Raw genomic sequence first — 16,587 nt, forward strand, 5'->3', positions numbered from 1 at the left:
ACTTGTGAATTTTCATTTGATTTGAACAAGGCCTTTAGGAGTGTCTTGGAGTGCCTTTGGTGCATTTCCATCTCTCCTTAGTGTTTTTTTTGGTAATTCGTTTAGTATTCTTGTGAGAGTGGTCCTTGGAAGTCTTTGGTACTTTCCAGGCTCTCACATAGGTTTATAGCACTTCACGCCTAGTTTATGTTTTCAGCCATTTAGATTTTCAAGTCATTTAAGTTTTCATGCAATTTATGTTTTAAGCAATTTATGTTTTCATGCAATTTATGTTTTCAAGCAATTTATGTTTTCAAGCCTTTAAGTTTTAATTGCATACACATAGGCACTTGTTTGTTATTTTTCTTTTGAAAAGATCTTTGTGAAAACGTTTTGTGCAAGGCAAGGTACAAGGGGGTTTAGAAATTTTTACTTGAAGAGGCTTGGTTATTAAGTGGCTCCTTGTAGCTCACCTCCCTCCAAAGTTCAATTTGTATTCTTAGACCTCTAAATACCAAGTCTAAGCACTTCAAATCTTATTTTCTTAAAAAAAAAAAAACTTTTGTGTGAAAATACTTATTTTCTAAAATGTCTCAACATTCTAAATATAGTGGAAGTGATAGCTCTCTAAAAAGTATTTCTTACCTTACAAAAGAGCTTAAATCACTTAAACTATGGAGGAAGCAAGAAGCCATTTTAAAGGAGAAGGAAAAAATTGAAAGAGAGGCTCAACTTGCTATCCTTGAAGAGGAAATGAGACTTCTTAGGCAAGAAGAAGAAAAACTTAAAGAGGATATGAGAAAACAAAAAAGGAAAAGTAGGAGCTCACATTCCCAATACTCTTCTCCTAATGAGAGTTAGAACATAGCTGACCATTATCAACCTACACCTAGAAGAACCATTAAACCAAGGGAAGTCAAGATTGATTTCCCTCAATTCTTTGGTAAGGATGATGTGGAAGCTTACTTAGATTGGGAGATGAAGAGTGAGCAACTCTTTGCTTGCCACAAGGTAAGTGAAGAGAGGAAAGTCCTTGTGGCTACCCTTTGGTGGACAGCCTTAGAAAGAGAAAGGCGCCTCCACAATGACCCTCCTATCGAATATTGGAATGATCTTAGGAGTGCATTGAGGAGGAGACATATTCCCACCTACTACGGAAGGGAGCTTATGAATAAGCTCCAAAGGCTTCAACAAAGGGACATGTTTGTAAAACAGTACAGGCAACAAATGGAGCTTTACATGATGAGGGCTTGTATTAGGGAAAATGAAGTTATTACTGTAGCTAGATTATTAAGTGGTCTTAATTTAGAGATAAGAGACCAAGTGGAGCTACTACCCTACAAGGACCTAAATGACTTGGTCCAACTTTGTGTAAGGGTAGAACAACAAAGATTGAGAAAATCTTCATTTAAAAGAGAAAGCTCTCACTCTTCATCAATAAAGAAAGACTAAAAGAGGGAGGGAAAATCCTTTGAAAAGAAAAAAGTTTTAGAACCCTCCAAGGATCTAGCTTGAGAGAAGGACAAAGGGAAGGGAAAGATCACTTCACACACTAGTTCTAGGACTAGTGATATCAAGTGTTTTAAGTGTTTAGGGAGAAGCCACATTGCCTCCCAATGCCCCACAAAGAAGGTGATGATCTTGAGGGGGCATGACACTTATAGTAGTCAAGAGGAGACTACTACTTCCTCTAGTGATAGTGAGGAAGAAACAAGTGAGCAAGAAGAAAATGTGGAGTTGACTTTTCCTTATGAGAGGGAGCTCTTAATGATTATGAGACTCCTTAATAACCAACCTAGTGGTACTCTATCACAAAGAAAGAACATTTTTCATACTAGATGTTGTTAGAAAAGAATGGCTCAATCTAAGAGGGGGTTGAATTGGATTCTATGACACTTAAAAAAAATTTAGAGTTCTAAGGATTTTTATTTCAACTTAAACTTTTCTAATATGAATTCTCAAAAAAGTTCCTTGAAAGACTTGCCAATGGGACTGAGTCCTATATGTTTTCTTGATTAATCTTGATTAAGTTCAATGTTAAGAACACTTAATATGCAACACTTTAGTTTAGTTTAAAGCAATTTTATGCATACAAACATATTAATCAAGATCATCCACTTTAACACTCAACCAAGATTTTGCTCAATGTAAAAGATAAGAGTGAGAGAGAAGAATGCACAAGTATTTTATCCTGGTTCAGCCACTCCACATATGACCTACATCCAGTCCTCAATCATAACCTGATCAAGATTTGTTCCACTATCTCAATGATAAAGTTTTACAAGCATACCACACATGCATATTTTCCTACATTCAAGATAACCACTTTCTTGCCCCCAAGAAAGCACTTCTTGTAGAAACCCACTACAAGAATTCCTTATCGCTTGAGACACCTACTCAAGATTTCCCTTACACTTTACACAAAGAATTAAAGGAACGAATTCACCTGGAAGCTGAACAAATCAGATTGTGAGTTCCAAAAACAAATCTTAATCTTTCTCTCCCAAGAATGTAGTGATGATGATGATCTTTTTCAAAGCATTTGACAAAATGTTTTTCTTCTTGGTTTCACAAAGAAAACACTCCAAGAAGGTTACAAAGACTTCACAATATAGTTTTTCTCTCATTGATTCTCAATTCATTCTCTGTTCTGAAGTTTCAAAGTGTGAAAGCTATTTATAAAAATTTCAAAACCAGATTATCGATTATTTTAAAGGATAATCAATTATTTTGCTCTTCATTATTTCTAGAAATCACTCAAGAACAAAATAATCGATTATTTTGCAGGATAATCGATTATTTCAGAGAGTGCTTCCTGGAATAATCGATTATTTCACAAATAATTGATTATTACAACAAGGCTTTTTTCACCTGTTGCTGGAATAATCAATTAAACTTAATGATAGTTGATTATTTTGAGTTAGCTCTCAAAAACTCAATTTTATACTTCAAAAATCTTTTCAAGTGTTTTAAATCATCATCATACTCACTCTCAGTCAATTTAGATTAAGATTAACTCATGCACAAAGCACACACATGCAAAATAAGCTAATCGAAACAATACAACTCATAAGAACTTATAAACTACTCCTATTACACATTATGATATTCATATCTTCTTCTTGACTTAGTTTGTGTCCTTGTTCAGCTTCAACTCTCAGAATCCGCCCTTTGTTATCATCAAAACTTTCATGCTCTCTCATACTTCAGAGCTTAGTTGATTCACTACTCCATGAATCTCAATAGATGTAATGTTTCAAAAAAAGCTTGTTCTCTCATTGTTGATAGTGGATCATGGTGCAATTGTTGTAGCACTAGGCTGGTTGAAAAGTTGTGTTTAACTACTAGTCCCCATCCTAAACCTTATCAACTACATCGGCTTAATGAGGATGGAGATATAGTAGTTGACCAACAAGTAAAGGTCAAGCTTTCTATTGGGAAATATGAAGATGAGGTGCTATGTGATGTAGTACCAATGGAAGCTTGTCATATCTTACTAGGAAGGCCATGACAATTTGATAACAAAACCATGCATAATAGCTTTACTAATGAGATAATCTTTACTCACAAGGAAAAGAAATTTACGCTTCATCTTCTTTCTCCTCGATAGGTGGCAGAGGACCAAACACAAATGAAACTCAAAAGAAAGAGTGAGAAAAAATATAAAAAAAAAAAAGGAAGAAAAGAGAGGGAAAAAAAGTCTGTGAAAACTAGGGAAAAAAAGAATTTTAGGGAGAAAGGAGTCCGCTCCCTAGAACTTGTTGATCAAGAGAAGGAGATTTCAAAACAAAACCTCTTGATTAGACAACCCTCTTTTATCCTTCTTTGTACAAGGACTATTACTTGCACTGCGATAACTAATGGAAATGAGACTCTACCTAAGGGGGTCAAAATTCTTTTAAAGGAATTTGATGATTTATTTCCTCTAGAGGGTCCAATAGGCCTTCCTCCTGTAAGAGGGATAAAACATCAAATTGATCTTGTACTTGGGGCTAGCCTACCCAATAGGCCAACCTATAGGACAAACCCCCAAGAGACTAAAGAAATAGTCTCAAGTCCAAGAGTTGTTGGAGAAGGGCTGGGTTTGAAAGAGCTTAAGTCCTTGTGTTGTACCAGTGTTGTTGGTTCCTGAAAAGGATGGCAAATGGAGAATGTGTTGTGATAGTAGGGACATCAACAACATCACTATAAAATATAGACATCTTATCCCTAGACTTGATGACATGTTAGATGAGCTTCATGGAGCCATCATATTTTCTAAACTTGATCTTAAAAGTCGTTATAATCAAATTAGAATTAAAGAAGGTGATGAATGGAAAACCTCTTTCAATACCAAGTTTGGATTATATGAATGGTTGGTTATGCCCTTTGGACTCACCAATGCTCCTAGTACTTTTATGCGTCTCATGAATCATGTTCTAAGGGATTGTATAAGAAAATTTGTTGTAGTTTATTTTGATGACATTCTTATATATAGTAGGTGCCTAAGTGATCACATAGGACACTTAAGGCAAGTTTTTAGTATTCTTAGGAAAAACCAACTTTTTGGAAATTTAGAAAAATGTACCGTTTGTGTAGATAGTGTTGTGTTTTTAGGTTTTAGTATTAGTATAAAAAAGGGTTCATGTGGACCCCGAGAAAATCAAGGCCATCCAGGAATGGCCCACACCTCAAAGTGTTGGAGATATTAAGAGCTTCCATGGTTTGGCTAGCTTCTATAGGGGATTTAATCCTAATTTCTCCACACTTGCCTCCTCATTAAATGACTTAGTCAAGAACAATGTTGAATTTCAATGGGGAAAGAAACAAGAAAGAGCCTTCCTAACTTTAAAGGATAAGCTTACCCATGCACCACTTTTAGCTCTACCAGATTTTTCTAGAACTTGAGCTAGAATGTAATGCCTTTAGGGTTAGCATAGGGGTGGTTTTGTTACAAGATGGGCACCCAATTTCTTATTTCTATGAAAAATTACAAGGTGTCTCCCTTAACTACCTTACCTATGACAAAGAGCTTTATGCTTTAGTTAAGGCTTTTCAAACTTGGGAACACTACCTTATTCCCAAGGAATTTGTCATTCATAGTGACCATAAGTCACTAAAATATTTGAGGGGCAAAGAAAACTCAACACTACTAGAAAAATTAATATTTGTGACGGAAAAAATATCGTCACTAATAGTGACAAATTTTGTGAGGGAATTTTTTTTTTGTGACGGACTGCCATTTATTCAAATTAGTGACGGATTTTGTGATGGATTAAATTTTGTCTCTAAAAAATCCGTCACAAATTTCGTCACTAAATAAAAAAATAAAATTAGTGACGAATTTTGTGATGGATTAAATTTTGTCTCTAAAAAATTCGTTACAAATTTCGTCACTGAATAAAAAAATAAAATTAGTGACTGATTTTGTGATGGATTATATTTTGTCTCTAAAAAATCCGTCACAATTTTCGTCACTGAATAAAAAAATAAAATTAGTGACGGATTTTGTGACATATTTTTTAGAGACAAAATTTAATTCGTCACAAAATTTGTCACTGAATAAAAAAAATTAGTGACGGATTAAGTTCCTCTATAAATATTCCCTCACAAAAATGCGTCACAATACTATAATAAATAAGTCAGTGACGGATTTTGTGACGGAATTTTTGTCAACATTTGTATTTTGTCACAAATTCCGTCACAAATAGCTACGAAATTTGTGAGAAATTATTGATCCCTCTCAAAATATTAAATTTTATTTATGAAATTTTTATATGTAAGAATTATGCAGAATTAAATAATATATGTTATTTTTTTAAAAAATTATGACAAATTTATCCATCGGAAAATTTATATTTTTTAATGGAAAAAAATTCGTAGGAAAAGTTATATTACTGATGGAATATGTCTGACAAATTTATATTTGTCAAAAATTTAAGAATTTTTTATAAAAATTGACAATCATATATTAAAAAAGGTATATATATATATATATATATATATATATATTTAATTGGGGGTTTTACCATTTATGTTAAGGTTATATTAAATTGGTAATTCCATTGATTATTATATTAATTTATGAATGTTATTGTTATATTACTTGATAAAAGTTGATGATCTAGATGTGAATTGCTTGAGGGGTGTGTAAACCCTTATGTCGAATATGGCAGCCCTGACATAGAGTTAATTGCAAGATTTGTGTGGATTGTGATGTGATTGTGGTTCCTCACATCAATGACCAGGGATGGCATGGCCCCTAGGTAAGTGATCCTACAGGGAGGGCGTGACCCTGGCATGGTGTGGGATGAGTGAGGCAATTAACCCATATCACTTATGTCAGTTGTGGTGTGGCCTTGGCATAGTGTTAATTGTAAGATTTGTGTGAATTGTGACGGATTGATGTAATTGTGAATTGAGATGTGAAGATTATGAATGATTGATAAATTATGATATATATAAATTCTTGTAAATATTTCATTATGTAATGAGTTATGAACAGATTACGTTGTGGTGTGTTTGTATGTGCTTTACATATAGATGTTTTCTTTTCTCACCATATAATTTGTGGATGTTTTAGGTGAGGAAGATCCAGCTATGAGTGGCATCTAGAATGCCAACAGTTGAATTATGGGTATACTCTGATATTGTGATATTGGGGTAGAGGACTTCTAGGACATGTATTTTATTTATATATGGAGTTGTACTTATTATTTTGAAAACATTTTGTAACCTCTTAAGTTCTGTTTTCCAAGTTTTATTTTCAAAATATTTTGGATATTGAAGAATGCTTCTAAAGGTTTTTATGTGAACCCTTTTACTGATGTGTAAAAATTTATTTTCTTAGTTTATTTACATTCTAACAATATATGTGTTGGGGTAATAATGGTGTCACACAAGTAAGGATAAAACATGATAAAAAGTGAAATATCGTGAAATAGAACCCTCTTAAGAGGCCAACATCCCTCTCAACTTTTGGCATTAATAAGAGGCACATATCCGTCACAAATTTGTGACGGATTAAATCCGTCACAAATTTGTGACAGATTAAATCCATCACAAATTTGTGATGAAGTCACAAATTCCGTCACAAATTTGTGACGGAAACAAGTCCCTCACTAAGTTCGTCACAATTTGTGACGAAATTTTATTAATTTATGAACATTTAATATTAGAAATTAGTGATGGAATTTGTGATGCCTAAATTCATTCACTAAATGTAACGAACTGAAATTATCCGTCACTAAATATTTTGTGACGCCAATTTTTGTGACGAAATCAGTTCCGTCACAAATTCCGTCACTAATTTGTTTTGTGATAGATTTTATACTGTTTTGTGACAGATTCATTCCCTCTCTAATTTTAATTTTTCTAGTAGTGTAATAAGAGGCATGCTAAATGGGTAGAGTTCTTGGAACAATTCCCATATGTGATCAAATACGAGAAAGGGAAAAATAATGTTGTAGTTGATGCCCTTTCAAGGATACATACTTTACTAGTCTCCCTTGGTTCTCAAATCTTGGGATTTGATCACATTAAGGAGTTGTATTCCAATGACTCTAAATTTAACGAATCATATACCCAATGCTTAGTAAGCCTCAAGGAGGTTTCTATGTTTCTGAGGGGTACTTGTATAAGGAAGGACGAATTTGCATACCCCAAGGATCCATTAGAAAGCTCCTTGTTAAAGAAAGTCATGAGGGTTGAATCATGGGGCACTTTGGAGTTGATAAGACTCTAATTTTTCATAAAGAAAAATTCTTTTGGCCCCACATGAGAAGGGATGTTGAGAGGTTTTGCTCTAGATGTATAGCTTGTTTACAAGCAAAGTATAAATTAATGCCTCATGGATCCTACACATCCTTGCCTATTGCTAACTCTCCATAGGTTGATATTAGTATGGATTTTATATTCGACTTTCCCATAACTTAGAAAGGCATGGACTCTATCTTTGTGGTAGTTGACAGATTTAGTAAAATGGCTCATATTATACCTTGCCACAAGATAGATGATGCTAGCAACATAGCAAGACTCTTCTTTAAGGAAGTGGTTAGACTTCATGGTCTACCCAAGACTATTGTGTCAAATAGGGACACCAAGATCCTTAGTCATTTTTGGAAGACTCTTTGGAGTAGGCTAGGAACTAAACTACTTTTCTCAACTACTTGTCATCCCCAAACTGATGGGCAAACAGAAGTAGTTAATAGGCTTTTATCTACCATGTTAAGGGAAGTCCTTAAGGGTAACCACAAATCTTGGGATGAGTACTTGCCCCACATTGAATTTGCTTATAATAGGGTAGTCCATAAGACTACCAAAATCTCACCTTTTAAAGTTTTTTATAGTTTTAACCCTCTCACTCCTTTAGACCTAGTACCCCTACTTGATTCTTCTCATTATTTTCATAAAGAAGGGGTATCTAGGGCTGATTTTGTAAAGAAATTACATGAGAAGGTTAAAACTCATATACAACAACAAAATGAGAGATATGCCTTAGAGAGAGGCAAAAGGCAAGAAAGGCCTCATATTTGAGGAAGGAGATTGGGTTTGGCTTCACTTGAGAAAGGAAAGGTTTCCTTCTCAAAGGAAGTCTAAACTCAATCCAAGAGGAGATGGTCCTTTTCAAGTCCTATGAAGGATCAATGATAATGCTTATAGGTTAGACCTTCCCAGTGATTATGGAGTAAGCAACACTTTTAATGTTAGTGATCTTATTCCTTTTGCAGGTTATGTGAGGAGGAGGTTGAATGATGGACCATGGGCCAAGGGCCCAATTACTAGAGTTTTCGCCAGGAGCATATAGGAGGGATTGGATAGCTTGAAGACTAATGGGCTTTCTAAGCCTAAGGTACTCTTCATATGGACCACCCCATCTTGAAGAGAAGGCCTAGTTCTATTGTACATAGTTTTCTTTGTATAGGTTTCTTTTTTCCTTTGTATTTGTGAGGCACTTTGTTTCCTTTTTGTAGATCATTGTATAATGAATTTAGAGTAGGTTATTTGGAGACTTTTACTCCATTTTACCTTGTATTAAAGGTCATTCATTTTTACTTTTTTCTTTCAGTAGTAGAAGTGGGGTGGTAAATAGCAAGGCATAAGAGTGTGATTAGTAATTGGGCCAGAATTGGGCCTAGGAAAAATTTTGCATATTGGACTTGTTTTGCTCCATATTTTCAAGGAGTTGATTTAGCTAGGTCTAACCATCAATGGGTGAACCTAACTAAACCAAATCCAAAATCTTGAAAACGGATTTAGTGAGCAAACAAGCCCAAAGCCGCCTAGCTTCCTCTTTGGCCGAACTTGCTACTTGACCTTGGTGTCTTTAGGAAGTTTGTGCTACAAGCTTCTAACTTAGCTTGCTTCCCAAGCAAGTTAAGATAGAAGCTTGATCCACAAGCCTCCTAAACTAGAGTGGACGATCAAGTTAACAACCATGGTTCACTTGAATCATGGTTAAGCTTAGCTTGCTCCACAAGCTACCTACTTCTATAAATTCTCAAACCTCTCATTTGTAATCACTTTTGGATGTTATGAATCATAATTTTCTCTCAAAATTCTCTCTTCCAAGAGCCTAAAACCGTGGAGAAACTCTCTCCCTTAGGAACCTTCACAAAGGACTTTCTCCTTTGTGCCTTGGCTTCTCACTTCTTCTTCTCCTTCAAGAAGAACCGAAGCACAAGTGTCGTTTCTAACAAGCTTTGGATCTTTCTTTACTTCCACCATTTTCACCATTGAAGAACCTCTAAGAGATAGATTGGACATTGGATGGAACTTGAGGAAAAACAACAATCACTTCACCAAGTCTCTTCCATCAAGCAATATAAGGCTCAAAAAGCACGCCATGGGCATGGTTGATCAAATATTGCAACCCGAAGGAGGATCCCCATCCGGTCTCGTAAAAATGAAGGAAAATCGTAGGGGTAGATGTTATATTTAATGAGTTGCAAATGAAAAAAAATTCTTTTAGAAATGTTTATTTGTTGAGGTGAAGTTGTGAGAGAGCAATATTAAGAGCCAATAACATTCTGATGGTGAAAGGATCAAAGGGTAGTTGAATATTTAGGGATTTGAAAAAACATTCGTATATGAAGGAAAAATAAGCCTCATTATCGTTAGTTTCCCAACACACTCAATCTTCAGCAAACGACCTTTGGACTTCTAAGCGATCTCTCATCCCAAACTCCATAATATTGGTCTGATGGAGAAAATGGACCAACAATGATTCATCTATAAATTTAGAAGGGTACTCAAACACCTTGTCTAAAACCCACTTTTATTATTCATTTGACTTTAGGACAAAGTCAACCTTAGAGTTGGGAACCAACATAAGATTTGGATTATCGGTCAGGGAGGCTGCCTCGTTAGGACCGACTTCCCGGTCCTCGACTCTAGTATTTTCAACCTAAATGGGTACCTCGAAAATTAGAGGAGGTTCTACCCTAACAACAATTATTAAAGAAATAGAGGTCTCGATAGAGGAAGAAGAAGTTGGATTTTTGAAGGAGTTTTTAGAGGATGAACTAGAAATAATGTTAACCTTCATACATCCAAATAAGGGAAACTTTATACTATTGCTAAAACTCATAAAGAAGGAGTGGAAGAAGGCACACCTAGTATTGGTACTCAATTTTCAGAGACTTAAGGAAGGAAAGGCTAGTACTCAATATATTCAGAAGTTGGAGGTTACAAGTAAATCTTTGAGAGGGCAAAAAACCCTATTTATAGATGAGATAAGTCTTAAGAAACAAAAATTCACATCTCTAAGGACCGTTAGATCATTTTAAGATCAATGATAGAGAGAAGCATAACCCTTCACATTTTGGAGTGCGTTTTACACATACCCTTAGTTTCTAGAACCTTCCTATCATTATATTTTATGTGACTTTTAAAATGTTAGGATACTCAAAAGGCAGCAATTGTTAAAGTAATCAACCCCTGATTGTGAAAGTGCTTGGAAGATCTGATACATGCATTCGTTTGTCGACATCATAGCTACCAAAATGCATAGCCAAGAGTAACTCAGCCAAGGTTTCACCTTGTAACAATCATTACAAAAAGTAACGCTCAACTATTATAAGCCAATAAAAGCTCTTAAATATACTTAATGACCAAACCCTCAACGGTAACATTCCTTTACCTATAAATATACCTACATCATACTTGCATAAGGTATGTATCATATACAATATGCCTAATCACTTTGAACACTAGCTAACTTAAAAATTAGAGTCCCTTTTGTAAGTATAAACCACCTAACACTCAAAAGTCGAAGACTGAGAAGCTGAGGACCAAGAAATTTCCATTGAAAACTTCTTGCACTCATTTCCTAGTAAGAACAAAAATTATTTTCTATTAGTGTCTATGTATAGAATGTATCTTACTATTGTTTAAATTGTTAACATCATTAGGAAACAAAAATGAATTACGAGTTATTTATTATGTACAATGAACATAATGGATGGACACACAAACATTAAATGATCAAATAAAATTAAGACCCAACCATATATGATTATACCTAAAAACAAACAAATAAATAGAACTAATATCCAACTATTTGTCAAGGTCAAAAACCTTGAGACACAAAGCTCACTATTGAGGAGTAAGTTGTTTATCATCCCAAAATGTTGTGTTGTTGGTTAATCAATACATAAAACACACCACTTTTAACTTCAATTCAAGAATCAAAGCACAGTCCTAAACTACCCAACAAAACATTTATATTGTATTTGGTTATCAGTTTAAATTAAATTAACTAAAACAATATTTAACATGAATGACAAATTTCTACTTCTCCATTTCATGCTTTGGAGGATGTGAAGTATGCACTATTGGAATTGAATGTCCAAACATATTCTTTAATCACCAAAGCCCTTTACCAATGCGGCAATGTCCAATCCTTAATAAAGGATTTAAAAAAATAAAAAAGTACGCTACGCAGCTTTAGTCGCAACATCAACAATTTTGGAGTCACCTCACCATTGGTAACATTTGTCCACAAGTTCTCACAACATGCAACCACAACCCAATTTTAATACACAAGAAATGTTATTTTATTTATTTTAGTTTTATGATTTATATTATTCATTATATAAAATATTTAATAAAAATATATTAATATTATGCTTTATATTTTATATTTACATTTATTGGATGAAAATATATATTAAATAATAAAATGTGTATTAGTTGGATGGAAAGATAATAAATAATCGACCTTGTTTTTATTTGTTGAAATCATATTATCTTACAATAAAGACAATACTATGAGTTATGTAAAATTACTATGTTCAGTAAGATAATTAATATAATATTAGTATATATTTTTATTTAATATTTTTCATACAATAAATGATATAATATTTATAATATATAAAATAAATAATATAATATTACTGCTGTATTAAAAAAATGAAAGAAAAAGCAAAGTTAAAAAGAAAATAAAAGTCAAAAAGTAATTGTATGTTTTTATTTATTGCATAAAAATATATATTAAATGATAAATTATATAAATAATTTATTAAATAAATTGTTGAATAATTTTATTTTATTATTTTTTAAATAGCCAGATTTAATATTAAATAAGGAAATTTAAAAAGATTAACTCATGGAATAATGTTATGTATCGACAAATGATGGATTAAAAAAAAAATTGACTTTTGATCGATTCTAAATTAGAACTTTCGTGTAAAAATTCAGTTATTTAAAGAAGGGGTTGCAATATTACCAAGGATAACCTTTTTCCAGTTTTTCTTTCCTTTTGGATCAAGACTTGTCTCTTGAACTAAGAAATAATCTTTTAACACTCAAGATTTAAGTATTAAAATTTCAAGTCATGAGAGTTAATCACTGTAGAGCAATTTTTATCCCTTAATATTTTTATTGCCTTTTATTATGTATTATTTCATTCTAAGGTGTTTCTTTTTTTAGATAAAGAATTATTTTCCTAGTTTAGGCAAGTAGTAACCATGTGAGATTGAGCTAGAATCCTGATTTGATTGTTTTAATGTTTTATATGTTAAGTAAATTATTTTTCTATTTAATTTATTCCGAATTTTGAGACATGACCAAATAGGATTGTTTCAGACGGAGAGATTTTCAATGATTGAGAATAATAATGAGGAATAAATTGTTGGCCTTTTAACTCAAACATCAACTAATAATTAAATTAGGAGGAAGGTGGTTGAACACATTGGTTATCCATAACCTTCCCACTTTTCAAACTAAACAATTGTTCCATCTAGACTATGTCATAATTCCTCTTAGAAAGTAATAAAATTGGTCTATTGAACTTGATATCTGGTCTTTATTAAGTAATAGAATTAGTGTATTGAACTTGATATCTGGACTTTATTTATTATTATAAATAAGGTGTGTTTGTACTTATACTTGTTCTAGACATATAACAAACCAACCACAAACACTTTTAGGACTCTTAAGTTTATTTTTCCTGGCTAACAATAATGTCTCATTAGACTTTATCATCTCATCAAACTTTGAGAGTATGCTAAGCAACACAATCTTTTGTTTTAAGGATTGGTGAATGACGTTTTGTGGTTTAAATGTTTTGTTAGGCGTAGTAGTTCAATTATTCTTTGATTCTTGATTAATATTCTATTACACTTTTAGTTGTTGGAATTAGTAGTAGTTCAACCACACTTTTTTCGTTCTATTTCTCCAACACCTCAAGGTGACATAAAATCATTGTTTGAATTTCTAAAATCTTATTTTCACTTGTATCTAATTCTTGGTTTCTTTGGTGTTGGAATGTTCTAAACTCACATTGTTAATTGTGAAAATCGTTGAAATAATTACTAAAGTGAATATTAAAGTTTTAAATTATAGTTGTGATTACGGTCGCAGCTTATTCACAATTTTTAATATTGTGAAAAATTATGAATAAATGTGATCATATACAATTGCAGTCATAATAACTTCAAAATCTTTTAAGTTGTAGTCAAAACTATTGTTGTATATCTTGTTTTAAATCCTTTATTAAGAATTGAACATAGGTTGATGGAATAGGTAAGTGAAATGATGGATCTTTCTTCCTTTGCCTTCTCTAAACTCACGGATCTTCTTCCTTGAAGTTGATTTCCGGAAAGACACCTTGATTTGAGGGCAAGAATGATTGGATCCCTAAGCTAGGATTGGAAGCATCCAAGAAAGAGGAGCAAAAGAAAGCTCACGGATTGCATGAGAAATGGCGCCAACCAAGAGAAGCCAAAGTTGACGCCAAGTTTAAATTCAAATTTCAAATTTGAATTCAAACTTGGATGTCCAAGCTTGGTACCCCATGTGGCTGGTCCTCATCTAGAAGCTTAATTGCATTTTGGTGTAATTTGGAGTTCATTTGAGGCATCACACGTCCAACCACCTTTGACACAAAACATATGACTCAAATGTAACTCTAATTACTTCTAAATGTAATTAAGTTTCTATGATCCATGCCTATTATCTACTCCTTCAAAATTCATAATCTAATGGCCTAAATATAATAGTCAAACAAATACAATGTATCGAAATGAAAAATTACAAAGATTAAAATGAGTCCAATATTGGGTACCAAAAATTCAAAGGCCAATGAAGTCCAAAACTAGGCCCAGTAAGCCTAAAGCTCTAAATTCCTATACGAAAGATCCATAATACAAGACCAAATAATATAAAATCCTATAATACTCAAGATGCAATAAAAGGTAGTCAATCATGCAAAACCTAAGTGAAGAGTACCCTGGGCCCACGCCTACTAAGTTCTAAAACAGTCAAATCTTCAAGTAATCTCCTTACTATAGCTCTAGTGATCAGACCCTTGGTCCATGCTCTTTTATCATAAGTAAAATATTTTTGTGGTTTAAGAGCATATTTAGATATCAAATTCCAATAATGCAAATCGATGTTTACATATTCCAAAAACATGAAATAGAGAAGAAAAATTTATGTCATTCATGTTGAACATAGATTTAGTGAATTTAATTTTAACTGATATCAAAACATTATAAATGTTTTGACAGTCTAATAATGCCCTTTAATAATTCTTGAATTGAAGTTAAAAGCAGTGTGTTTTATGCATAGTATTAAAAAAATTGATTTGAAGTGAGTCGAACCGGTTAAACCGAGAATCAACGGTCCCAACAATTTAAACCTCTTATTCAATCGATTTTGTTATCGACTCAATTTTAACCGACATAACCTAATCGGTCTTATGGTTGACCGATAAACCGTCAATAAGACTCGGATCGGTTTATTTGGGTTTAATTTTTGCAATTTCCATGTTGCGTTTTCCTATGTTGTACGTAACCTGACTGTGTTGTCCAATGCTGCACGCATCATGTTTCCCAATACATTTTTTTTTAATTTTCTCCCAATTCATCTTAAAATTCAAAAATGAAAAATTTGTGGGAAGATCGGATTCAATCCCGTAGCCTTTGGGTTACATGAAAGCTTCATAATCACTGCACCATTATGTTTAACTAATGGAGAAGCATGATTTATATAATTTTTATAACATATTTTATATACATTTAAATAGACCAAAACTATACATTTATGTCATATAAAATAATATATATATATATATATATATATATATATATATTTAAAATATATCGATCTAAATATCTGCTAACATATATAACTCGAGTATGATTATTTAATCACCTAAACGATTGATAAATTAATATATTTTATTGTTATATAATTAACCTAAATAATTTATATAATATATTTTAATTTAAAATTATATATTAATTTCTGTAGTTTAATCGGTTAATGATTTGGTTATTTTATTAGTATTATATTGACCAAAATTTTACTGAAACTTATTTAAAGTTTGATATGAATTTTGTTGAAATTTATGTATAAATATAATAATAAAGATCATGTCATATAATTAATAACTCACCTGTTTGATTTCTAATTTATTGATCTAGTATCTTGATCAATTTAATAACTGATCCAATTTCTTAAAACAATGATTTCATGTGTTGATTAATTAACAACATAACTTTAATTTCTAATAATAATCGGGGAAGATGAAAAAAAGGAAAAAATAATAATAAGAATCTATTTATTTAAACTTTTTTCTCTAAAAATGTTTCTTTTTTAATAAAATAAATATATTATTTTATGTGTTTGTCTATAATTATTTTAAAAATAAACAGATATTTATTTATTTTTAAATAACTCATTTTTACTTCTTAATTTTTTTTTTAAATATTTATTTAAAAATACTTTTTTTTAACAAACAGACCCTAAAGCTTAGGATTTAAAACAAATAAATCTAACCGTGTAAAGTATATATATTTTTATGAGGAGGGTTCAAACGACACCGGTGTAACTTTTACTAAGTGTTACACTGCTCAATAACTTTATATTAAATGTGAATTTTAAAAATCCAACCGTTGGATTGAAAGTTCATATCTCTTAGATCATATATGTCAAATTTTGTTAAATTTGAACCACAACTTGAAGGTAAACAATGTGTTCATATTTTAGTATATTTTGAATTGAATATATTACGTCAATTTTGTTTTATGAGAATGAAGTATCAAATAATCTTGGGTTAATATAAAATTTTGTATATATGATCTAAGAGATATGAACTTTCAATCTAACGGTTGGATTTTC

Source organism: Cajanus cajan, chromosome 3 (genome assembly GCF_000230855.2).
Source record: "Cajanus cajan strain Asha chromosome 3, NIPB_CcT2T_4, whole genome shotgun sequence".
NCBI classification, from domain to species: Eukaryota; Viridiplantae; Streptophyta; class Magnoliopsida; order Fabales; family Fabaceae; genus Cajanus; species Cajanus cajan.